This window comes from Bos grunniens, chromosome 2 (assembly GCF_055505025.1).
Source record: "Bos grunniens cultivar Pamir isolate PY7600 chromosome 2, Bosgru_T2T1.0, whole genome shotgun sequence".
NCBI lineage: Eukaryota > Metazoa > Chordata > Mammalia > Artiodactyla > Bovidae > Bos > Bos grunniens.
Window position 1 is genome coordinate 134,778,111 of NC_141166.1, and position 6,019 is coordinate 134,784,129.

A 6,019-nucleotide genomic window follows, 5' to 3' on the forward strand; every position below is an offset into this window, starting at 1 on the left:
GGATTGTGTTTCCACATCAGGAGAGGAAACCAAAAGGAACTCAGTTCACCACCTCCTCTGCATCAAGAATTCAGATCCTAGAGCATATGTGTCACTTAGAGAGAAGCTTGACATTGTCCCTATCTCCAGCCCAAAGCTTTAATTAAGAGATTTTCCCTGGTGGGAAATTAGCAGGCATTAAACATACAACTCTTAATTTCTTCCCAAAGGAACTAACTATTTGCAACAGAGTATGGAGAAGTTCAAGCTTAAAAGTGCTCACAAGAATGATGGAAGTTATGGTGACAGGCAATTTTGGAAGAAATGCATGAATTTAATGAAGATACTGCCCAGACTATAGGCTGGCTAGTTTGCAGGAGCAAACTAAGCACTAAGTTAGATGAGAGAAACCCTCTTGGTACAGAACAGACATCAACAGAAACTAGGTCTTAAAAGAAGCCACAGATTCATCCACCTCATTAGAACTGATTCAAATGTATTCGTTTTAAAGGCTGAGTAATACTCCATTGTGTATATGTACCACAGCTTTCTTATCCATTCATCTGCTCATAGACATCTAGGTTGCTTCCATGTCCTGGCTATTATAAACAGTGCTGCGATGAACATTGGGGTACACGTGTCTCTTTCAATTCTGGTTTCCTCGGTGTGTATGCCCAGCAGTGGGATTGCTGGGTTGTATGGCAGTTCTATTTCCAGTTTTTTAAGGAATCTCCACACTGTTCTCCATAGTGGCTGTACTAGTTTGCATTCCCACCAACGGTGTAAAAGGGTTCCCTTTTCTCCACATCCTCTCCAGCATTTATTTCTTATAGACTTTTGGATTGCAGCCATTCTGACTGGCGTGAAATGATACCTCATAGTGGTTTTGATTTGCATTTCTCTGATAATTAGTGATGTTGAGCATCTTTTCATGTGTTTGTTAGCCATCTGTATGGAGCCTATTATACAGAGTGAAGTAAGCCAGAAAGAAAAACACTAATACAGTATACTAATGCATATATATGGAATTTAGAAAGATGGTAATGACAACCCTGTATACAAGACAGCAAAAGAGACACAGATGTATAGAACAGTATTTTGGACTCTGTGGGGTGGGGGGGGGGGGGGGGGATGATTTGGGAGAATGGCATTAAAACATGTGTAATATCATATAAAAACGAATCGCCAGTCCAGGTTCGATGCAGGATACAGGAAGCTTGGGGCTGGTGCACTGGGATGACCCAGAGGGATGCTATGGGGAGGAAAGTGGGAGGGGGGTTCGGGATGGGGAACACATGTACAGCCATGGCAGATGCATATTGATGTATGGCAAAACCAATACAATATTGTAAAGTAAAAAATAATAATAATAAATTAAAAATAAATTAATTAAAAAAATAAAATAAAATCAATGCAAGACTGAAAAAAAAAAAAGAAGCCACAGAGAATAGACTTTTGGACATGGAGAGAGGGGAGGAGAGGGTGAGATATATGGAAAAAGTAACATGGAAACTTAAATTACCATATGTAAAATAGATAACCAAAGGGAATTTGCTGTACGGCTCATGAAACTCAAACAGGGGCTCTGTATCAACCTAGGGTGGTGGGATGGGAAGGGAGATGAGATGGAGGTTCAGAAGGGAAGGGATTGCTGATTTGTGTTGAGGTTTGCCAGAAAACAGCAAAATTCTGTAAAGCAATTATCCTTCAATTAATTTTTTTTTAATTTTTAAAAAAAGGAGCCACAGTTTGATTGGTTTAGTTTCAAGGTTAATTTATGCCCTAGGGAATTGTTCAAATGAAGACATACAAATGACCAATAAGCACATGAAAAGATGCTTAACATCATTAGTCATCAGGAAAATGTAAGTAAAGACAATAATAAATATCACTTCACACCCACTAGGCGGCTAGAATATAACAGTCAGATAATAACAAGTGTTGGTGAAGGTGTGAAGAAATTTAATATTCATACACTAGTGGTGGGAATGTAAGATAATCCAGCTGTCTTAGTAAACAGTGTGAAAGTTCCTCAAACAATTAAACCTGGAGCTACCCAATGACTGAGAAAGTCCACTAGTAGGTGTATACTCAAAAAGAAGAAAATGAATGTTCACATAAAAACTTGTACCCAAATGTTTACAGCAGCATTATCTATAATAACCAAAATGTATAAACAACTCAAATATATATTACCTGATGATGGATAACAAAATATGGTCTAATCTGAAACCATAAAACTTTTAGAAGAAAACATGAAAAGTACACTCTTTGGTATCAGTCTTAGTAATATTTTTCTGGATATGTCTCCTCAGGCAAGGGTGGTGGTGGTTTAGTCACTAAGTCCTGTCCAACTCTTGCAAACACGTGGACTATAGCCTGCCAGGCTCCTCTGTCCATAGGATTCTCCAAGCAAGAATACTGGAATAGGTGGCTTTTAACAAATGAAAAAATAAGCAAATGAGCACTCACTTCGGCAGCACATATACCAATAAATTGGAACGATACAGAGAAGATTAGCATGGCTCCTGTGCAAAGAGGACATGCAAATTCGTGAAGCATTCTATATATTTCATCACTATTCACAATAGTCAGGACGTGGGAGCAACCTAAATGCCCATCAACAGATGAATGGATAAGGAAGTTGTAGTGCATATATACAGTGGAATAATACTCAGCTGTAAAAAAGGAGTAAGTGTGAATCAGTTGAACTAAGGTGGATGAACCTAGAACCTGCCATACAGAGTGAGTAAGAAAGAGAAAAACAAGTGTCATATAATAAGGCATATGTATGGAATATAGAAAAATGGTACTGATGAACCTATTTGCAAGGAAGAAATGGAGATACATGTGTAGAGAACAGACTTATGGGCACAGTAGGGGAAGGGGAGAGTTGGATGAATTGAGAAAGTATCATTGACATATAATTACAACTGATTCATGTTATTGTATGGCAGAAACCAACCCAACATTATAAAGCAATTATCCTCCAATTAAAAAATAAATTGAAAAGGAAGTAAATAAGACTACATCAACTAGAGAGCTTTTGCACAGCAAAGAAAACTATCATCAAAATGAAAAGAGAGCCTAGTCAATGGGAGAAGACATTTGCAAATCATATATCTGATAAGGGATAAATATCCAAAATATATTTTTAAAAGCTAGTACAACTCAACATCAAAACACACACACACACACACACACACACACACACACATCTTGATTTTAAGAATGAACAAAGAATCTGAATAGACCTTTTTCCAAAGAAGACATAAAGATGGCCAACAAGCACATGAAATGTTCAACAGCACTACTTATTAAGGGAAATGTAAATCAGAACCACAACCTCATACCTGTCAGAATGGCTATTTTTGGAAAAACCAGAATATAATAAATGTTGGTAAGGATGGGGAGAGAAGGGAGCCCTCATACACTATTCATGGGAATATAAATTGGAGCAGTCACTATAGTAAACAGTACAATTTTTCCTTGAAAAAATAAAAATAGAACTACCATAGGAACCAGCCATTCCACTGACTCCTTTACCCAAAGAAAGTGAAAATAATTTGAAAAGAATATGCATCCTTATGTCCATTACAACATTTTTTACAAGAACCAAAATATGGAAGTAGTTTAAGTGTCCATCAATAGATGAATGGATAAAGAATATTACTCAGCCACAAAGAATGAAATCTTGGCATTTGTGACAACATGGATAGACCTAGAGGATGTGCAAAGTGAAATGAGTCAAGCAAAGAAAAAGTACCATATGGTTTTATTTCTATGTGGAATCTAAAAAATAATGAGCAAATATAACAAATCAGAAACAGACTTATAGATACAGAGAACAAACAGGTGGTTGCCAGAGCAGGGAGTGGGGGGAGGGAAGTGAATGGATGACAGAAATATGTGAGTGGGATTAGGAGAGACAGACTTCAAGTTACAAAATAAATGAGTCACACGGATGAAATATACAGCATGGGCAATAGTCATTAATGATGCAATATCTTTGTATGGTAGCAGATGGTAACTAGACTTATCATGGTGAACATTTTGTAATATTTAAAAATACTGAATCACCATGTGTTCTAGGAACTAACATTGTATTGTAGGCCAATTATATTTCAAAAATAAACAAACTCATAGAAAAAGAGATCCGATTTGTGGTTTCAGAAACAGAGGCAGGACTATTGGATAGTGAAGTGAAAGTCACTCAGTCGTGTCCGACTCTTTGTGACCCCACAGACTATACAGTCCATGAAATTCTCCAGGCCAGAATACTGGCATGGGTAACCTTTCCCTTCTCCAGGGGATCTTCCCAACCCAGGGATTGAACCCAGGTATCCCGCATTGCAGACAGATTCTTTACCACCTGAGCCACAAGGGAAACCCAAGAATATTGGAATGGGTAGCCTATGCCTTCTCCAGGGGATCTTCCCTACCCAGCAATTAAACCGGGGTCTCCTGCATTGCAGGAGAATTGGATGAAGGTGGTCAAAAGGTAAGAATAGTTATAAGATGAATAAGTACTGGGGATATAATATACAACATGATTAAAATAATTAACACAGTTGTACTTTTCATGTTATATATGAAATTTATGATAGCAAATCCTGAGAGTTCTTTTCACAAGGAAAAAAGCAGTTTTTTCTTTTTCTTTTCTTTTATATCTATATGAGATGATGGATATTCACTAAGCTTATTGTGATACTCATTTCATGATGTATATAAGTCAAATCATTATGCTATTCACCTTAAACTTATAAAGTGTTATATGTCAATTATATCTCAATAAAACTGGAATAAAAAATAAAAATACATTTTTAAAATACTTTAATGTGGTCTATCCATAAAATGGTATATTTTTTGGCCATAAATAGAAATGTAGTACCAATAGATGCTATATCATAGATAAACCTTGAAAGCATGCTAAGTTAAACAGTCACAAAAGACTACATATTATGTGATTTCATTCATATGAATAGCCCAGAATACAGAAATCTGAAGAGATCAAAAGTAAAATAGTAGTTGTTCAGGGCTGGGAGATGGGAATGGGAAGATAGGAGTATGGTAGCTAACAGGTACAGGGTTTCTTTCTAAGGTGATGAAAATACTCTAAAATTAACCACCATAATGGTTTGCACATCTATGAATGTACCAAAAACCAATGAATTGTACTTAAATGGGTGAATTTTATGGCATGTGAATTATATCTCAATAAAACTCTCAAAAAGAAAGCCTTGAGGTGTTTCCACAAGTATACACACAGAGCAGAACCTGGTAAGGTTGAGCTCAGAAGATTTCTATCGTAACTTTCAAGTAATAAACTGAGGTATGGCTGAGTCTACAGCATGTTACCACTGTGTTCAAATATGAGGATGTGCTTGCATTTGTTTGTTTAGAGTATCTCCACATGGATGTATAAGAAAGACACTGGCAACACACATGTCTCTGAAAGGGGAGTTTCATGGTTTGCAGACCAGAATGAGAAGAGGTACTCATTTTTCAGTCTACCCTTTGCATATTTGTATTTGAAAGTGCATATTCAAAAGAGTGGTAGCTCAGATGGTAAAAATCCACCTGTAATGCAGGAGACTCTGGTTTGATTCCTGGGTCAGGAAGATCCCCTGGAGAAAGGATAGGCTACCCACTCCAGTATTCTTGGGCTTCCCTGGTGGCTCTGATGGTAAAGAATCGCTTACAATGCAAGAGACCTGGGTTCAATCTCTGGGTGGGAAGATCCCCCTGGAGGAGGGCATGGCAACCCACTCCAGTATTCTTGCCTGGAGAATCTTATGGACAGAGGAGACTGGTGGGCTACAGTCCATGGAGTCACAAAGAGTGGGACACGACTAAGCAACTGAGCACAGCACAGCACAACACATTCAAAAGAGTAATGAAATTATAATAAATAAAATTCAGTGGCTCCTTGTGGTATTCACAGTGAAACCACATTTGCAAACTGGCATAAAAGTCCTTTCATGATCTTGATTCTACCCTGTCTTCAACTTCTCCCCAGCACATCTTCTCTTCCATTCCC

The 6,019-nt window shown here is 37.5% G+C and overlaps 1 non-coding gene across 1 annotated transcript; it reads left to right on the plus strand.

The window, feature by feature from the left end:
• The first annotated feature begins 2,443 nt into the window (after positions 1-2,443).
• On the plus strand, positions 2,444-2,552 carry LOC147378796 (U6 spliceosomal RNA). Its single transcript, XR_015153498.1, has one exon. It is a non-coding gene; the product is annotated as a U6 spliceosomal RNA (small nuclear RNA).
• The last annotated feature ends 3,467 nt before the right edge of the window (positions 2,553-6,019 follow it).